This window comes from Phoxinus phoxinus (genome assembly GCF_949152265.1).
Source record: "Phoxinus phoxinus genome assembly, chromosome: 12".
Lineage (NCBI taxonomy): Eukaryota > Metazoa > Chordata > Actinopteri > Cypriniformes > Leuciscidae > Phoxinus > Phoxinus phoxinus.
In genome coordinates this window covers 26086371-26108243 of record NC_136887.1, presented here as the reverse complement: position 1 = coordinate 26108243, position 21873 = coordinate 26086371, and the positions used below count along the sequence as shown (strand labels likewise).

General features: G+C 37.7%; 1 protein-coding gene across 12 annotated transcripts in view; it reads right to left on the bottom strand.

Annotated features, from left to right (window-relative positions):
* The window catches only part of lingo2 (leucine rich repeat and Ig domain containing 2), a 336136-nt gene that overhangs the window by 31710 nt on the left and 282553 nt on the right, over positions 1 to 21873 (bottom strand). For 8 of the 12 annotated variants that reach the window (XM_079631502.1, XM_079631508.1, XM_079631510.1 and 5 more), the window contains one exon: positions 4184 to 4239. The exons of the other annotated variants lie outside the window; for them this stretch is intronic. The gene's annotated coding sequence lies outside the window, so the exon portion shown is untranslated. The remainder of the gene's footprint in view (positions 1 to 4183; positions 4240 to 21873) is intronic. 12 annotated transcript variants of the gene reach the window in all.

Genomic DNA, 21873 nt, shown 5'->3' with positions numbered 1-21873 from the left:
TGCTGACCTGTCATTCTACCTCTATCCCTGCCTCATACACATACACGTATACACACACCCACACAGCTCAATGCTAGTTGTAAAAGTTTTAAAGCAGCCTTTTCCTTTTCACCCTGACACAGCTTACACTGTTCTACTTTTAGAAGTAACCCTGTGAAAACCCTGGAACACTGTGCTGTAACAATCCTAAAGCCCAGGGCTATTATCACTCACAATACTTTGAAAATGCCTGTTTGGCATAAAATAGAAGATGATGAAAATACATTTATTTTTTATATATTTGTTACACCAAGTGGACAAAGTGATAGAAATGCTGAAAATAAATATAGTTTGTATTATGTATATCTATGCTTATTATAGTATCTCCCCCTCATATAAACCGTGTGGACACTTTACCAAAATGTAGAATAACATGAACAAGAAAACTGCAGTGTTAATTTTGACAATACATTTTAATAATTTAGTTTTAGTCTTTTAAATAAAATGTCATTTAGTTTGAGTCATATTTTATTAATCTGTATTGTTTTAGTTTTAGATCTACAGTAGATTTAGTCGACTAAAATCTAATTTAGTTAAATTGTACTCCTCTAAAATTTCCAAACTCATTATATACTCCTAAAGAAAGCAAATTAACTTGTTAATATGAATGATATTAAGGTTTGAACATCCAGACACAATTTAACTGCTGTGACATATATATGTGACATATTTATCTTAAAATAAACAAAGTCCTTTCTCATTAAGAAACAAGAACATGGTCTTCTTTTTTAATTATTGATATAGCCTCTTCATAACAACTTGCATGCAACATTCCTCATTCTTTCAAGCAGATACTGTATATTTATTTGTATAAATTAAATATATATTAATCCTTATTAAAGCTATTAAAGTCATTCAGTCAAGAACATTGAGTGATTTTCTCTTTTTCTTTTGTTGTTTGATTAACATTAATGATGGACAGTTTAAGGCCGAATGCACGGATCATGATACACATCTGATATTCTCCCAACTGTTTCCATTCAACATCTGTCAAATGTTCTGAGCGAAACGAACCATCATCCGGATGTGATTCCGCGTGCATGTCTACGCCGAAACGAACCATTATCCCCGCATGTGATTCCGCGTGTATGTCTACGCCGTGATTGAAAAACACGCCAAAAAGCGATTATGCGTCTTGATAGCACGCCGAATGGAATACGAATTGGCCATATGTCATACATACGCCATTTCATGAGATCAGTCTGTGCACAGTCGAAGAGCAAAACTGTCTGAATGCCGTTTGGAGGAACCGAACTGATTCACGTTGAGGTGAGTGAGTGAGTCATTTACACTGGAAGCACACCAATAACATGTGACCTTAAAGATTCAGACAGCGATCGTCTGATTAATTGAAAAGAACAGATTTAACAGAGCTGTTCTCTCTATCATACACACTCTATCTCACCTACAAATTAAAATATGAATTCATACCATACATGCACTGTACTGCAGAAATAATTGTGTAGTCTCACTCTCAAGCCCATAGCATGGAATCCATTAAATGCCCATACACTATACTGCAGTCTATAGCGCAGCTGTGTTTGATGATTACAGAGGGAATGTATAGAATGTTCTGCTACGTTTGTGAGTGTGACTTCTGGGAAATTAAGTCTGGTAATGGGTGGAGATTCTGATTCTGTGCGCTGAGTAAAGTTGCACTGTCAGGACCTGAGACATCAGCTTCAAAGCTCCAATGAAGTTCCATTCACTTTCAAAACAACAACAGTATTCTGGTTGGTTTAAATGTCATGAATATGCTAATGAATATTCAGCAGACCATTCATGCTATCCCAGCCTCAGTCTAGACATTTCTCCTAAATATTACATACGCATTATTGATATAATCGTCCACCTTCTTAAAATCTGCCAAACATTTCTCTCCCGATTTTGAACTGTGCTGACAAGGTGAACAGTTGCTTGCAGGCTGTTTCCATTTGCATAGAGGGTAATTTCTGACACATCACTGCTTCCTGTTTTCCCGGAGACCCTGTGGTAATGTGTCTGCTTTAAGGATGGAGGAAGATTGCACAAAGTATTTCTTTCTGTTGCAGTGATCAGATTACTTATGACATTTCTTCAATGTGATTTGCTGTCTTACTGCAGGCTAGTTAAAAGGACATCAGCTGTTATCTTTGATAAAGGGGCTTTTACCTGTCAGCTCTTACCTATTTTTATTTTCAACATTTTGAGAATGATCTGTGTATTTATTCATTAATACTTCAGTCAGTACTACAATAATAACCTTTTGAATTGTAAAATTTTGAGAAATATTTCTAATCGTATCACTTAAATTATTTAGTAGAGACCGGGGCAAGTCGTCACACTTCTTTCTCTGGTGAACATTTCTTATACGTTTATTTTTGAAAGACAATTTCTCTGTAGGCAAAAATGAACTATTTCCCCACCAGCGTTTAAAAAAAAACAGTTGCCAGCCATCGCCAGCATTTTTGATCATTTTCACAAAATGTTCTTGGGCCGCAGATTTTTTTAATTTTTATTATGAATATCTGAACATGCAATATATCAATATAAAGAACAGAGCCTCTGGTTTTAAACAAAAAATCATTTATTCTATCAACACTTAAATGTGGGTAAAGTTTAATAATAAAAAAAGCAACATTTTGAGCAAAAAGCTAAGAAAAATAGTTTTTTGTCAAACACTAAATCCAGATTGGGATTGAGAACGATGATCAAAACATATGGAGTAAATCGAGTCCATCCTTCTCATCCTGGGTCAACGCTTCTTTCAGTAAAATTAGGCAGTTTTGATTTATATGTTATTAAATGTTGATGATGTTATTTTACATATGCATCTGCTTGCTATTACTTGTTTCTGCTGCTTCTTCACATGTCTTTTGATCAGAAGATTCAGTACTCTTTCAGATGATGTATAATAGCGTCCCCAACCATTTAAAACAGTGAAAACATGGAAAGCCAGAAATTTCCATCAATGACAGGTGATCGTTGTCTCATAAATGACAGGAATATCCGTCAATGGCAGGGGAAAGAGTTAACAGGCTGACACACCAAGCTGACGTCAAAGAACTACAGTCTGCTTTGCCGCCTCATGTTGGTTGCGACAAAAAGCTGTGCAGAACACACCGCAAAGACTACAGCTGGCTGCCAACGAGCATGTGCACCTGTGTGTACAGCAATAACTGTCAACTATATCAGCAGGTATCAATAGTTTACATTCGGCAGTCAAAAAGAGAAAATGAAACGAGGACTGCAGATATAGCTACAAACCGTAAACAAAGCAACAAAGCAAAACAAATATTCCCGTACTGGAATGCTCAGGTAAGATGACTTTAAAATAAAACAGCCTTCTAACTGTGCCATCTTGACTTTGGTCGCTTTCATCGCTTTCGCTTTTATTCTCGATCACTGACTCGTTCGGTAAACTGAACAGCTAATCAGAGCGATCTCTCTCACCGATTAGTTCAACATGCTGAGCCCGACTAGAGCCGACATGTGAAGCACACCGCAAAAACGAATCCTGACAGAGATTCACTCACGGCCAACGCTGGCCGACGGCACACCTTCAGTATTTCTTTCTTTCTGTTGCAGTGATCAGATTACTTTTCAGATTATACAACAGCTTGGTGTGTCACGGCCCTTAAAGTCTCACATACAACCTAGGTATATGAGAGACAGTTTGCAGGCTCAAGTTGAAGTTCATCATGTCAAAAGCTTTGGATTTTGTCAATATTGCAGTTCAAGGGTGTGTTAAATACTTTCCAAATATTACTGTATAGTGCTAGAGCTGCTGTATGAACACCTGTAAATATGTTTTTCATAGCGTAGTGCTTCCCTCATATATGTTGGTGGAGTGCAGGATGTGTGGGTGGAGGTTATGACTCAGGCCTTGGCACAAACGTCTGGTGGCAAAATACCCCCTCCTACATCATATGTCATAGGATTTCATCTCTCAAACAATATCATGCCATTCGTGAAAGGCATGACCAGTTATCTTGCCATCAGTTTCAATTTCCTCTTGTGTCTGACTTTCACAAAATCTCTAGCAGGGGTCCAGACCCCCTCCCATCCCCTGCACGTTTTTTTGCCAGCTGAGTGAAAATGAAATATAAAAGACAAACAGAAGATCAAGTGGAAGGCTTTTTCACACCTCTATAGGCATACACACCTGCTCAGTAGCAATAATTTACACCTACCCACTCTGGCTCTTAAGGGTTTGGTAACCTTTGGAGAAAATCGGAAAAAAAGAAGAGGAAAATAGAATGAGAACTTTGATCTCAAACCTGCAAGGACAAAGAGTTCACGGAAAATGAAAATTCTGTCATCATTTACTCTCTTTCATGTTGTTCCAAACCTGTATGATACTTTGTCCTCAATTCGTTCCTCATATGAAACAAGCATTTGGCCTCAGACGATTTTTTTTTGCCTCAAATCTATTGATTGTGCATTATCTCAGTGCGCACATCGGAAAACAATGATGTTTGCTGATTTTTATGGAGCGAGAAACGTTCTCTCTCTCTCTCCCCTCACCTTTTTTTCTCTCCCTCTATTGTCTGGTTTCTTGCCAATCATCACGTCTTCCCGCACTCCCACACACATCTTTTCTTTTACTTACTCTACTCTTCTCTTCTCTCTCACATGTAATTTCTCCTCCCTCATCTTGGCCTCTCCCTCATTGGACCTTTTTTAACACCCTCTCATTCTCTAGAGGTCCTTTTCTTCTTTCTTTGCATCCTTGAAGTCTCCACTAGCTTTGCACATTCTCTCCTCTCTCACATTGCCCAAACAAGCGCGCGCACACACACACACACACACACACACACACAATCACACATACACACACACACACACACACGTCTGCGTTAATGAAACATTAATGGGGCACAGACTGTGCCTCCTCTGCAGTCAGAGTTTGATCCTTACCCTTCAAAGCAAAGCACACATACGCACCCACAAGTAAAGCGCAATCCTCTGCATTACCAGAACATTGTGTAAAGATAAAACGCCCAGCGCATCGGATACTTGAATGTTTTTTAGTACTTTTCTCTCTGAAGAGGTGATTAGATATCCCGTTTCAAGTTATGTTAGCGTTGTCTGTGGCCTTTTACCAGCAACATCAAACATGCTAAAAAAAATACAATAAAAAAATGAAAAAATAAAATGCTGTTCACTCATTTCATTAAAACAGTTGTTTTAGGTCAAAACCCAAAAATGTTTTGTAGGTCTGTAGCGAAGAAATATGCTGAATGCAACCCGAAAAAGAGTGCAGCAAAACATATACTCGTCCATAGTTCAGAGAGGCAAAGCAACAACAAGGTCATGAGTTTGACATCAACTTGGGGCTCTCCTCCAAGACTGGCTCTCTCTCTTCTCTTTCTAATGCTCTCCCTCTCTTCCTATCTCTCATGTAACATTCAACATATATGCTGGGTATGATCAATGGTATAAGTTTTTATAAACTCGTACATCTATTTTGTAACTATTTTAAGTGTAACCATAACCAGATATTGTCATTAAACCCTTTCAATTACAAATGATGTCCTAACTAGTTTTAATTTGATATTAACATTAATGTGCAATTGCAATACAATTACAATTTCGTCACTACTGCAATGCTCTCCCACATATTTTGTTATAACAACTGCGTTTATTTCTGTCATTGGTATAAGTAGCAGTGGGAGGTAGTACACATGAAATGTACAGTTTTCTACAATCTTGCTGATAACGTATCTTTAGTCATTCGGCAATCCTGTTAACCTTTATTTTTTGTCTTGACCAGATGCAACTAGTCTCATGTCAACAGAGCAAGATGAATCGCACTTTGGCGATTGTGTTTTTTATGTGCGCTGAAAAAAGTGGATGAAGCGAAAGGAGAGAATATGGACACAGTCATGGCTAGGGAAAACAGGCCAACTTGGCATGTGCATTTATCAAAAGGAGCTTGAGGTAAGTTTTAGTGATGTCGTGTTGATCAATATGCCATTTCATGTTGCATTTTTATTGGCTAGTCAGTAGATGTGGGTCGTAGCAAACACATTTCGAGATGATCACGGTAAATTTCTGACACCGTCAGAAAATTATCGCAGGCTATCTTTTGTCGCAAGACAGTGACAACGGCAGTCTTTGAACATCTCTCAATGTACGACGTAGGACCACTATTTTAGCCTGGCTCAGCCCTCCTACGTACTTCCGTTCAATTTTCATTTTCCTTCAGTATTAGGTCTGGGATTGTGGTATATTCTTGGGTTTTCTCCAGTCAATTTTTTAGTGGTCCAATCAGCGAACAGAGGGAGTGGCTGAGAACGATGACGTTGAGGTTGTGCGCTAGTTTGAGTCGTCATACTTCACGACCAAACGTTAGCGATTGGTTATGGCAGATCCAGAGCGACTCTGGGCAGATCCAATAGTTTTAAACTTCAACATGGACCTGACTTCAAGGAAGTTAACGCTTGTCAATGGAGAGAGGCCAGACTCTCTGTACAAATGAAATGTACAAGAGTCTGTTAGAACCAGGCTACCACTATTTAGGAGCCACGACCATAAAAATCACCACGATCTTTATGATGTTGTAGTAAAGTAAAACCACTGGTGTGTTTGGTGTCACCGTGGACCAGAGGTGCCTGCTGAAAGCTATAATGGCACAGCTTTAGTTTCCTGCTAGATTCTGCCAACTTTAAACCTGTAATTTTGTGACAGCATGCTAGAGTATCTAGGGAGAGGGCGGTGGGGAGGAGAAAGGAGAGGAGAGCTTATAAAAAACATGCCATGGAAAATCAACTGTGAGACAGAGAGGTTTCCCTTTCTTATCTCTTGACTTCCTCGTTCTCCCCCCGTGCAGCACACAGTTTATGTGTGTATGTGCTTTTGACAGTCAAAGGCCACGTTACGGGCCTCGATGGGGCGTCTGAGCCTTTCACTGGCACTCACTCTCAAATGCTCACTCTTTAAATCCCTCTGCTTCTTTTTTCTGCTTCTCCACTCTCTGTAAAATAAGTTTTTGAGAAGCTCAAGTCGAGGAGCAAGTAAGGCCAGTGGTGGGACATTGTGATACACTAAACCCCTTGACACGGAGAGATGAAGCCTTTGCCTTGCGCTGGCTCACTTGATTTTGCACAGACTTGCCTCAGAGTGTGGTTAAACAACACACACACACACACACACACACACACACACACACACACACACACACACACACACACACACACACACACACACACACACACACACACACACACACACACACACACACACACACACACACACACACACACACACACACACATATATACAAGTACACATATGTGGTCTCCTTCCATCAGTAAACCCCAAGTATGAACCGAACAGAAATCCTGTATATTTTTCTCAATGTCTAATACACACCACTGTGAAGCTGGGAGCCAGCATCTTTTAAAAAAAAAAAAGTAATAAATACTTGTATTCAGCAAGGATGCATGCAAGGATTGATTAAAAAAATGACAGTAAAGACATTTAGTCAGTGTTTAAAATAAATGCTATTCTTTTAAACGTTCTACTCAAAGAATCCTGAAAAAATTTATCCACAAAAATACTAAACAGCACAGCAGCTTTCAACATCAGTAATAATACGAAATGAGAAATAAGAAAACATCAGCAAATTAGAATGATTTCTGAAGAATCATGTGACACTGATTAGCCATCAATAAAAAATAGAGAATATATTAAAATACAAAATTGTTATTTTAAATTGCAATAATATTTAGCAATATTGATGTTTTTTTTTCTGTAATTTTTACTCAAATAAAATTGGTGAGCATAAGAAACTTCTTTCAAAAACAGAAACAAATCTTACCGACCCCAAACTTTTTTTCAAGATTTTTTTTTTTAATGTAAAGGAACAACCTTTTTGCATAACACAAAAGGTTAATTCACACTTGAGAGCTCCAATCCACATTGACAGTAATTGCACAGAAAAAAAGGGGTCATTGTATTATATAAAATGTTTTGTGTCTTGTTTTGTGTTCCACAGAAGAAAGAAAATCAAACGGATTTGGAACGACACGAGTAAGCAGAATGACACTATTTTAGTTTCTGCTCCACTATGCCTTTAGATGTTTGGTGTAGCTTCCCTTTAGACCACTAAACCTTTGCTGTATTCTCTATATATTTATATTTAAGTATTTTTAATGTTTCATTGTTATTGAAGAAGAATTTTGTTCATATATTTTATGATGACAGAAGCCTAAAAAAAAAAATCATAACATTCATATTATATTTAGCTCATGGTCTCAAAGGCTTGACATGTTTATTAGATGAGGCCTTAACTGGCATTCTGGACCCTTTAGAACCTCAAAATATAACCGAAGATGAACATTTGTATCTCCATTGCATTTCGGGTTATCTAAAATGATGTGAGATTTTGAACCTTATCAAACATTCCAGAGCATTGACAATGAATCACTTGTAATGGATTCTAACCTCATATAGATTTTGCATGGTCATTTGGAAGTCGATGAATGGAAAGTAGCAGTGCATATTACATGATCAGGCTTCCTGCCAACGGTGGCTTATGATCTTTCCAAATGTAGTGCTGGCGCTGATCTTTGCTTGCAACCAGACAGAGAATTCACATTTTTGACAACATGTCTGCTTTAAGAAGACCTCAAGTTTCATGCATTTGTTTTGTAAATCTGTGTGGGTGAACTACTGGCTCCTCAAACAGCAGACAAGATGATAAAAAAGATGCAATAGATAATACACTGCTACAGTAGCATAAATACAATTAATAAAACTGTAAATTATGTAATTAATTTTAAACCCACGACTTTATCTTTTCCATCATGCAATACTTTGAGAAAAGAACAGACCGAAATTGTGAATCTGAATCTGATCTTTTTAATGAATCAGTTGATCTAGTTCTCAAAACCTGATATTATTCTTGACTCTCACTGACTCACAGTTAAAAGCTATTTGGAGGGAAAGATTATATGTGAATAACAAATTAAATTGTTCACACAAAGCTAGTGAAAGACTTCAGAAGACTTAGAAAGTGCACAAATCATATGGACTGTTGCTTTGATACTTTTATGGTGCTTCTGCATCGTTTTGGGAGTTTTAAAGCTGCATTCCCCATTCATTGTAATTGTACGAAAAATAGCCTAATTCTACTTTTATGTTTCACAGTAGAAGTAAAGTCATATGGGTTTGGAAAAACATGAGGGGGAGTAAATTATGGCACTTTCAACTTTTGAGCATACTATTCCTTTTAAGTACTCTTGGAAAATTATTGTTTTTAAGTCTGTATAGCATTACTGGTAAACAATGTAGTTAGTATTTGATTCTTACTGGTTTTAGACTTGTACATATACTAACTCCATCACAGCACTCATACATACAAACACGCACACATCACCCTCCCACCCACACCTCTCTCTCTCTCCCTCAGTCAGTTTATTTATTAATCTTTATATGCAGTGAGTATCAGAGTTGCCAGAGATGCGGTCCACAAGCGTGGTTGCAGTCAGAGGAAAGGGCAGTTTCCATGGCAACTGAAAGACCAGACCCAACTCTATGTACCAGAGCTGCCAATCAGACCGCAAAAAAGAGAAAAGAGAGAGAGTGCAGAAAGAAAAAAGACGAAGGACGAATATCTTTTCATGAAGGTTGAGGAGATTGAAATGCCATCATCCTTTCAGTCCAACACAGAACAGGAACACACACACACACACACACACACACACACACACACACACACACACACACACACACACACACACACACACACACACACACACACACACACACACACACACACACACACACACACACACACACACACACACACACAATCCCATTCAGAGTCAAGTCTGCAGTCATTTACATAAGCTGAAATCTAAGCAATGCCAAGACAGATATTTGCACATCCTGGACAGCAAATATGTCAAAATATTAATTGGAACTGTTGAAATGATTTTTCTTGTCACAGTATTATTATAAAATGTATCTGACTGCATCTCAAGAGATATAAAGATTATTGTAAATTTTTGCTGATTAAAAATGGATACCAAAATTATTTACTGCATTAAAAAAATCCATAAACTCACTCACCTTTTGTGACCAACATCATTGTTGCCCAATCGAGAGAGAGAGAGGGAGAGAGAGAGAGAGAGAAGAGAGAGAGAGATTAATTAAATTGGAAGTCAGTAATTAAATACAGCATGTTAGAATAGAACCTCTGGTATCAAACAGGAAATGTATTTATGTTTTCTATATTGAAGCACTTAAAACCCCCTGGCTGGCACGACACTAGAACAGCACAATTGTTCTGCATGCAAATGTGTTTCAATTATGCCATATGGGAGAATACCTGGGCCATTTACTGGCAGAAATGTGTTTTGAGTGACAGGTGTATAATAATGCTTTCTACTCATTGTTAGCAATCGTTCTAGAGCGACCGTTTTCACGGATCTTTTAAGGAAATGAAAACAAAGACTTTGCAGTTGTTTTTCAATGGAAAGCTGCACAGTAATGTTTGCGACTTCATGTGTCATTTTCATTTATGAATGACTTTATTTTTGCAGGGTTATATTAATGTCCAACCCAAACTAAAACTAAAACTAAAAACTATTTCTGGTTCCCAGAAATCAATTACCAAACCATAATGTCATATAATTTTCTTTCATCAAACACAAAATAAGTTTATGAGATTTAACTTGCTCTTTTCCATTCAATGAAAGTTAATAGTGATCAGGAGCCTCAAGCTCTAAACCTAAAAACACTAAAAAAGTATCATATAAAAGTGGCTCTTTTGAATCATGCACTGTATGTCAAGTGTTCTAAACTAAGCTGCAATTTAAGTTGTTATAGATGTGTAGTCAGTTGTCATTTTTTTTTCAGCTTGCTGGACCCTGGTCATCATTTACCTTCACTGAAAAGAGCTTTCTGTGTAAGACAGAAGAAAGAAAATCATACAGGTTTTTGAGCAACATGAGAGTGAATGTGTACATTTCTTCGGATGAACTACCCCTTTAAGGTAGACTTTGTGAACTTTTTACCCTGAACCGCACTCGGTTGAAAGCTTTTTGCTCTTTGGCTTGCCGTTGCGAGTAGCATGAGTCCCTCCTCTCTCCTCTGATACTGTGCACACTCCTTTGAGCTAGTAGTTATGGGACCAAATGCAGTACGCTGTCTCCCACTCCCTCGCTCTTTCTGTCTGGATGGGTTGACAGAGGGGGAATGGATTTGTTCCCCTGCCCCTGAGGCAGATTGGAAATCTCCGGCCTGTCAGGTAGTGCAGTGGAATTATGGGAGTGAGTGGCTCCTTATTTGTGGCTCGCCTGCTGCTACCAGGTGATGGATGGAGGAGTGGAATCACCAGTCACTATGGCAACTGTATGGATACTGTTTAGGTACCACCCCGGCCCCCATTTTTCTCTCTATGACTCTTCACAGAGTTACAGCCTTAACCTTTGTCACTTAGTCCAGAACTTGACAACGTAATGCATCGCATTGAAATACTGTGAGTATCTGTTCTCAAGCTTTGAGAAAACTGGACATAACTGCAGTATAAATACACTACCGGTCAAAAGTTTGGAATAATTATGATTTTTAACATTTTTAAAAAGTCTCTTTTTATTTCATCTAAAATACAGTAAAAGCAGTAATATTGTGAAATATTATTGCAGTTTAAAATAACTGTTTTCTATTTTAATACATTTTAAAATGTAATTTATTCCTGTGATGCAGTGTCACATGATCCTTTAGAAATCACTCTAATATGCGGCGTTTGTGTTCGGTTATTATCAATTATTATTGGTGCTCAATTATTAATATAATTGTTTTTATTATCAATGTTGAAAACAGTTTTTGCAGTTGAATATTTTGTGTAAACTGTGATACTTTGTTAAACTTTTTTCAGGTTTCTTTGATTAGTAAGAAACAATGCGCCATTGTTAAATAAGAGCATTATTTTTGTTTAATTCTAACTTGAAATAGAAACAGTTTAAATATTTTACAATATTATTGTTTTATACAGCCTTAGTACAAGAGACTTCTTTTAAAGCATTAAAAAAAATGGAAGTGTTTGTGAAAAACCTATTTAAGACCAAACAATCAAAGATGCATCAAAATGGAAATTAAAGAACAATTCATTATAGCTTTTAATAGGGACAAAGAGGTTGTACTTGTACATTACGACAGTGATTTATACCAGTGATGTGTCACAAAACCCCAGTGCAAATCTGTTAGAAAAGATTTAACTGCTGGTTTAAGTGGCTTAGAGTGGAACAGAGAGTTTTTTTTTTTGCGCACATTATTTTGAGACACATTTACCTCCTCATCTATGATTCGTTCCCCACAGCAATCCCACTTAGCATATATGCATACGTTCTCTCAGTAGAGAGAGTTCTCATATACAGTAAGTGACGGGCTGGAGCACAAGACTTTCCCCCTGCCTGTCAACCTTCTCGTAGCCGGTGGGACCCCATAAATCACATGTGGATTTACTCACAATCATTAAAAATATAGGTGGTTCAGATCACATTTTACAACAGGATGCCTCTTCAAGCCCACTGTGCATTTCCTAAATGGCTGATGGGGGACAGTGAAAAATGACAGCATTATGCTGCTTTCACGCCATAAATCATTCAGTAGCTATACTCAAATGCACAGCTGAGGGTAAGAACCACACTATGGTCGGCACTCTGGGTTTTTGGGTTCAAGGAATCAGAGTTGCAGTGGTTATTGTGAAATATGGTTCTGCATGTGTTGGTTTTTCACTGCACTTCATAATTATTTGGATGGTTTGTGAACCTTCTTGTATTTTTACCTATTAGCACCAAATAAGCCAACGGTATCTCACGACCAATTCGTACGAATTTGTACGAGTGATTAAAAGGTGGCTAATTCGTAGGAATTGTCTAAACCCACGTGATGGGTAGGTTTAGGGGCGGGGTCAGGGAATGGTCATTCATACGAATTCAAACGAATTTGGCAACTCGTAAAATAAAAACTCGAGGTCGTATGAATTGGTACGAATTAGCCACCTCATAACATTCGTACGAATTGCCGTGAGATCGGGTTGAATAAGCTGATAATGCTTAAATGTTGAGTTAACTAGCACAAACATGGAGTTAAAAATTTGTACGCTACAGTTAAACGGTTTGGGGTTACGTTTTTTTAATGCATACCTGCATTTTTTAAATCAAATATAGAGTAAAAATAGAAACATGGAAATATTATTACAATCAATTTATTTGTGTTTTGGAGAAACTGATTTTTTATCTGCCGTCCAGTTCCAGTGTCACATGGTCCTTCACAGAAACATTCTAATATGCTGATTTGGTTCTCAAGAAACATGTCTTATCCTTTTTTTGTTTGGATTCTTTGATGAATAGAGCTCAGTTTTGACAATTTTCATTTTGGGTGAATGATCCGTTTAAGAAGATTAAGTTTCAAAGCTTTATTTAATTCATTTAAAAGGTGAAGTGTGTAATTTCTGTCAGCAGCATCAGAATAGCAGAAATAATGAATGTTTTTAAACAGATTTCCCAACTACTGTCTACCAATGTTCATAACAACACATAGTCACGTCCTAAATTTATGCCATTAACTGAGCCACTGTTGTTTGGATATGTGTTATTGATAAAAGAAAAGAAAAAAAAAATGAACCTAAAACGCCTGATTAATTATACATTTGTTAAACTGCTTCGTTTTGCCTGATGAGAACGAATGTTCAGAGTGCTTGGGGTAACTCAGTAGGTACTCAAACAATAAACAAATAACAGAAATGAAGAAGTGATCAAATAAACATCCCAGGGAGCTCCCACTTCACATCAGCTGTGACTAACCTCTCCGCTGCACAAACAGCCCCAAGACAGGCCTGTTTTTATACGGTTTAGAATAAAATGATTCATTTGGCTTTTTTATTTTTCTCCTGTGATTCTGCATCTCTTTAATGCTGTCTCTGTCATTGAGTAAACAAAGAAAATGGACAACAACTTTGTTGTTATTTCTGTTTCTCATGAGATGTCCAATTTTAATGAGTTTTTCTTGAATTTTTGAGGTGAGATTGAGCACGATACTAAAAAATTAATTCAGAAAAGTAGGGGAAATGTTCATGTCTAATCTTCTTACTGTTCTACACATGATAAAATAGTCTCTATGGTTTCAGTCTAGCTACAACATAGACTTTGTGTAGCTAAAGTGAGCACTGGGAGGATCTAACTAGGGTAAGAAGGGTCTGGGGAAAAGAAAAAATACAGCTCATTTCCAGTAATTCATATTTTGGGTCTACAGTATGTCTAAAGAATTACACATCACATGGTGATTCACAAAGTTTCTTGACCTGATTCAGCATTCAACATTTATCGAGATATTAACGTAACTATATTGTAGAGCCAATATTGAGATCATTTTGTTCTGCATACATGTTATTCAACTATGATTATCTTCATGGATGTGTCCTAGAAAGCATATTCAGGGCACATCAATATGCACTATAAAATGAATTGCCAAGGGATTTTAAAAGCCATGGATACACATTTGCAATGTTTAAAGCCTATAAAATTCCCATTCATGACATATCTAGAAAATATTTTTCACTGGGACATGAACACAAAAAGTCCAGTAAACTGGATAACATGTAATTTCATTTTTTCCCCTCTGTCAGTTTTCCTCGATCAAGTCAACACCGCCTCAACCAAAGGCATGATATTTGATCTGTTTGACAGACCAATGGCAGATGGGGCGAGGATTCGTGTTTGAAAGCAATCGTAATGTTTGGTGAGGCAAGTGACACAAATTATAGACTTTGCCTTTAACTATGATTTTCTTTTGCTTTATGGAACATAATTTTAGGTGAAGTGACATCAAACTATACTATGCACAGTGTAAGAGATACACATATTGCTGTGGATTCACAAGTGTGAGTAATATTCAGCTGAAAACGGCTCTGCGGGATGGATCAGGTCTTAATCACAGCTGAAACATCTGGGAGCAAGCTAGCAGCACGCTAATGAAACGGCTAATAAGCATCTCCTTCCTCCCCTCTTTCTTCACACACACGGCGCAGACATCTCAAGGACGCTGGTCCTTCTGCGGCACACGAGCAGGTTGCTGTTAATTACGGATTTTTACTTGAAGAGGCACGTTTCTCGCATCACTGACAGAACGGAAACGACCATACCTCGCTCTCACACGGAGACCAGGCAGCCGTTAAAGATGTGTGTGGGTGGGAGTGCCTGCGTCTGACACTTTATGGGCACATTAGGGCTAAAAATCACTTATTTTTTTAGACTGACAATTATTTATTTGGGCATTTCATCTACTCAGAGACTATTTAGATCGGAATGATTTTGTGGGCTCGGGTAGTGGGTTAGTAGCTGGTTTTACTCCAGTTTGAATCCAACAATTATCCACTAATAACGTCTAATTGCTATATTCTTGTGACTTCAAGACCAAATCCAAAGCCAAGTTTTGGAGTCCTGAGATCCTCAAAGGAAAACACGTCAGAAATCACGTCAGAGTGAACACGTCAGTCGTCTTTGACTCTGACTTTGTTTGCTTTTACTGCTAGTGTTTGTTGTTACTGTATCTTTACTTGTACCGTTTTGTCTTATCTTGCATCTCATCAGTACTTTGTTACTTTTCTATTGTTATTCAGACGGCGATTGTTTTCCATAGGGGAAAGAGGACAAGTAAGATGTCACATGACATTGTGAGACACTATTAGACACTGTAGGTTTTGTATTTTGGATAGTTGAGTTAGGTCGTGTTTAAACGCTGAAGACTTTTGATTTCCTTACTTTTGTTTGTTACTTACTTTAGAGGCCTTTGGCACCCCTTTCATTTGGATTCATTTAAATTTGGAGTCGTATATATTGTTTTCTCTTTTTTACTTATCTGTTATAATTATGATTTCTCACCTCTTGTATATTTATTTTCACTTGTGTATAATAAATACACCCCCCCCCCCCCACAAAGAATCATCACAAACAGTGTACGGTAGACATGTTTTTTTGCGACATGACAACTTATGATTTTGAAAAAAAAATCCCCCTCTTAGAGACTGTGATGGCTGTGGTTCCATCATCAAATGTTCGCTCAGCCAATCAGTTTCTGAGCTGAGAGGAAATAATGCTTTCTCACAGGAATTGTCTCCCACTATAATCACGAAGAACACTTTGAAATGGCTTGGCACACTGATATCATATCTGCCATTTTGTTTCTCTGTGTGAGGTGCCACTGACATAATAATCCATTCTCTTTCTAAAAATGAACTTTAACATGATCCCCAGTTTTGTCAGGTTAGGAACACCACAACCAGATGAAATCTGGAGACTTCAGTAGAAAAACCTTTGGAATTCTCCAGAATGGATTTAAACATGGTGTTATGTTCACGGCCAACATCGATAACACTAAAGAATACATATAGGGTGTTAGGCTTAGAGAGAGAGGGGTGAAAAGTGAAAATTGTGTCAATTATTTTACTATACAGAAAATAAAGATAAAAAAACTAAATGGCTTTCTTTGAAGAAAACAATTGGGTCATTTAGCTGATAACAGGTGTTTGAATAGAACAATAGAAATCTACTGGCCTCAGATTCCACATATGCCTGATTATGACCGACTTGGCCAATGGGTTTAAAATCATGACCTCTTTCTCCTTTCTCTCATAAGCCCATGCACAAGCGTACACTATTAATTTTGATGAGTGCATCACTCACAAAACACATTTCACAAATGCTGACAGCGAGAGTGTGAAGTGAAATGCTTTTCCAGGCGTGTGAACACACCCTTGAGAGGCCCTCCAGGCAGTCCAGACTTCCAGAAATATACAGATCCAAGTTTAGCATGACTTTGACGCATGCTGCCAAGACCCAGATCTGCACTGATTTCTAATGATATGCCAGACTTTTAATTGTTTACAAAAACCACAACCACATCCCAGTCATGAAAAGGTAGGCGATTAAATCAAACATTTGAATATATTTTGTAGAAACACTCATTAAGACCCAATTTCAGAAACTCCTCTTACTCTAACTGCTCTTCATTAACGTTACAGACAGTGAAGTAACAGATGCACATTTTGTCCCTATCAAGAGGATTAGCGCTGCAGATTACACATATACACGCTCAGGCATGCAGGACGCTGTTTCGCTTTCAAAATTAGAAGCCGATTTGAATCGTGAGTTTAGAGATCATTTGCTAAGATTGGGCATGGTCCCCTAACGCTCAAATCAGCCAGTGTCAAGCTGCCGGAGTGTTCCGGTAAACAAATCTGTAATGATAAGCCTCTGATACATGTCTAATCCCCTCTCTAGGAAACAATGGCTGATTTATTAGTGATAGGCAGGATGTATTCAGCACTCGGTGAAGTGCGGAATATAAATAAGAGGAATATGCTGTAATGAAGCAGGACTGCTTTTAAACACTGCACGGATGTGAGCTGATCTGAATTAAACAGGATCTTCTTTGTTCATGTGACGTTTACATAGTTTAGTTGACAATCAAATGCTGGTATACGCCTCTGAGAAAATGTTCTCGTACATTTCTCTCCAATCATTTCACCCCCACACAAGCACTTGATAGTATTTAGTGGATACACTGAGGCTGATTATGATCACTGGCCAATATTATAAGAAATTTCTGGCATAAATGATTGCTGGTTTTCTCCTGGACAGCTGCCACCCACACTCTTGTGAAAGCTAATAATGAGAGTTTTCTTCTTAACTTCTTAATAGACTACCACATTTATAGACAGGGCAAAGCTAAATCAATTTAATAAGGTCAACAGAAAGATACTTTAAACAGTTATAGCTCTCAGTTAGTTTGTGCAGTGAATCATAGCTGAGTAAACTTGTGATAAATAACATTATTTACAGTCAGTTCAGCTTCTTAAATTGGACTGAACAAGTGGAGTTCAGAGAGTGTGGATGTTTTTTATCACAGCCCAGAAAGCTTCACTGTTCATATCTCTCCGCTTGTCTGTGTTCACGGCATTCCTGTCAGTGTGTTGCTTGTCAAAGCGCAGCAGTTGATTGCGTTTTGACTGCTTTTGGAATGATTCTTAGAGCAAAAACACACAATAACAGGCATGCAGTATTGTGTCTAAATTGTTAGTTAAACAATATCATACTATCATCTTTTCGATGCAGGCCAAGTGTGCATGTAGTCACACATGTGCTGATGAAATATGCTCCAGGTCAATAAATGAAAATGTGGTATTCATTTACATAATATATTTGACAAAATATTTCCATTTGCCAACAAAAATAGTTTCAAACAAAACCAACAGCCAAATTTATGAATTAACTGAATTAAAATATATATTTTTAAATTAATCATTTGAATAAATGATTCAGTGACTCACTCACTCATAAAGAAAGTCCACAATCCAGTTCATTGAATGATTATTTGACTCGTTTAGAAATGCAAACTCTTGACTCCATCCTAAATAAATCTGGGTTTTTGAGCAAACTCAATTGAATAAAAGATTCAATGATTCACTGAAATGTTGTATAAATACAATATTCCACTCACAACCATTTGATACTGCTTAAATAAAGTAGCACTCATCTAACAAGTCATTGCACCAATGACAGAAATATTTTCATATTTATAAAAATGTGAAACGTGTAAATTAATCAGATTACATTATTTGAGAAATGAAACCAGATGTTTCTGTAATTAGAAGACAAATAAAAAGTTGATGAAAAACAAAACTTTTAATCAAGCTCCTCTTCATAAATCAGTAAGTTCATTGTAAAAGTTCAGACAAACAGTATTGTTCTGTTTTTTTTATAGGTGATTGACAGTTTTGTCCTCAACAACGAGACCTACTTGTGACTATTCAACGCTATCTCACGACCAATTCGTACGAATTTGTACGAGTGATTAAAAGGTGGCTAATTCGTACGAATTTGTACGACCTCACTCGTACGAATTTGTACGATTTGTCTAAACCCACGTGACGGTTGGGTTTAGGGGCGGGGTCAGGAGTAGGTCATTCGTATGAATTCATACGATTTTGGCAAATCGTAAAATATGTACGTTTTAGCAAAAATCGTACTAATTCGTACGAGTGAGGTCGTATGAATTGGTACGAATTAGCCACCTCGTAAAATTCGTACGAATTGCCGTGAGATCGGGTTGGACTATTACATTTTCTCATAATGAAACAAAACTTTACAATTCAATGAAAAAGTCCTAGAGATATAAAATGCCTTTGGCTGGTGTAGTAAATACAGTACAGAGCTAAACATTTTCCTCAGGGCCACTTGAAAATATCCTGGTAAATTCACAGTATTAAATCTGAGCCATCATGAAGCTCCAACAGTCCAACAGTCCACCATGTGCTGCCTGGACCGGAATATGCTTCACCGTTTGTCATTTTCATAGCACATGCCACATTTCTATGCAGATTAGGATTATTGTAGATATTTGTGGTGTGTTAGTGCTGTTAACTGATCTGCATAATTCCTTTAGTGATTCTAAAACAATGCAGACACACATGCACAATAAATCAATAAAAAGTTATCAGTATGCACAATAAATTCTCAATGAATTCACCCCTGAGTGTTTTAGCATCTCTGGGAATAACTTGCAACTAAACAAGTAGCAGTGTGACATTACTCCCTTTCATTTTCCTCCTTCTAACTGCTTGCCTGTCACCCTATTTGTCTGTCCCCCGACCCTGTCTGTCTTTGCCTCTTTATCTCTGTGGTTTTTGTTATTCTTCTGTTGCACTTTTTTTTGACTGCCATCTCAAGTAGCGATGACCTGACCGGGGCTGTGTTATTTTTGAAAGAGCATTTACTGGTTCAATTATTTTGCACCGCATACACGCACACACGCACACACTCACACACAAAAGTCACATAAAATCCAGCTCAAGTGCCTTTTATGCTGAAGCGTGAAGAGTCATTCTGCAGTAGGATTTCGATTTTTACAACCCTCTCTTCTAAGTTCTCGCTGCATTGGGAGATTTGTTTTTCTTTTTGGCTTTTGGTTTAAACATTTCTATGCAAAATATTTCCTTCACTGCCTGAAACGCAGCCAGCTGGGTGTTTTTTGTTTTTTGTTTGTTTTTGTTTTGTTTTTTTGACAGAGATAAATGTAACTTAAGGTTAGACGGCAATTAGTACAATTATTAAAACTAAAACCAAAATAAATAACACATTAAAGCTGAACAGAATTAAAGCAGAATGAAAAAAGTATAAAACAAAATTACTAAAACTTTTCAAAAAGTTTTATGAAAACTAAAAATAAAAGAAAATTCTAAATATCATTAAATAATATAATAGTATATGAATAATCGTAAAATAAGAGACATGTTTCTAGGTATACTGTAAAAATATTTTTCTAAATAAATTAAAACAAAAGAAGGATTATTGCTTTACATGTTACAAGAATATATTATCTTTAAAGGTGCCATGTGTAAAAATTGAGGTAAAAATATCCCAAAAATGAGCTACACGCATCAAAAGAATGAGAAGAAATAAGGGCAATGATGTCATTAAAAAAATGTCAAGTTATAGTGCTGCAGAGATATCAACCTTAATTAGCATTAGCATTACTAGCCACGGCCCGACAGGTGTCGTAATACCAGTTTCGGCCATGGGAGGCGGTATGCGGGGCACATAACCACCAGCCAACCTGCAATACACGAATAACTCGCACGGCTTGTGGGCGTACTTGAACCTGATGTCTATCGTGTGGAAAGTACAGCCCCCTACTTCATTCCAATTCAGGGAAGAGAGCGGAAGGATGGCTGAAGCCTTTGGCAAGAGACCCCTACAACCACCGCGCTCTGATCAAGCACAAATCAGATCAGATAAGAAAAGGACCGCTCGCCACGGTCCGGGCTCGAAAGCGCAGGGGACGGCGAGCGAACTGCAGCGCACAGCCCTGTTTTACAACGTTCAGCACCCATTCTGACACGCCCGGGATCGCTCCCCATGCTTTCGCACGAATAGCTAGGGGCAGAATGGTCTCCGTGTTCTGACCGCCGCACTGCGCGGGTTCGAGAAACTGAAACGGAGGTATCAGCGCGGCGCGCGCGCCCTCGTTGTCTGAATATTGCTGCTCTCTGACGACAGCAGCGGCTGTTTCACATTCAATGACTCGGTCGCTAAGGACGGAGAACAATTTGTGGCGCGAACAGGTCATTTGTAGCCTACTGTATCTTTCAACAGTGTTCGTGTTTTTTTTACTATAGTAGAGATGATCGGTTCACGTGCGCTGTCTGATGTTTACTGCATCACTCGACATGGAGAGGTTGGGTAAACTAAAGTAATAATTACAAGAGCTTCACGGTTATCAGATACAAGCATTCAACGGCCTTGTAGTGTGTATATATATATATATAGGTTATTTGTGTTTGCGCACGTGATATCAGGAAGCAATGTAATAACGTTAACTTACCTGTAATACACACATGACGGCGATGCGCAAATCGAGTGTGTGTGTGTCACAAATCATTATTGTTTCTTCAACTTATTAAAATATCTTACTTTACTGCAACTATCTGTTTCTGCTTCTTTATCATATTTATAGTGTGTGATTTATAAAATACCATATCCTACATCACATATTTTGATGTGTGGTATAGTGAGGTATACTGCCCCCATCTGGTATGGAATGTGGAGTATGACTTGATTTTTTTTGCCAGACAATTACACATGGCACCTTTAACAAAATGTCATGTTTAATTCAATGTGTTACTTGCTTGTGAAATTTACTAGCAATTTCGGGTTTGATATTGTTTCAAAGTAAATCATACACCAATACTGTAGCGAGTATTTTACCGAAGCTAAAAATGGTCAAATGTTTTCTTTGTGATTTCAGTTAGTATTTGTTTAGCAATCGTTGTAACAGCTTATT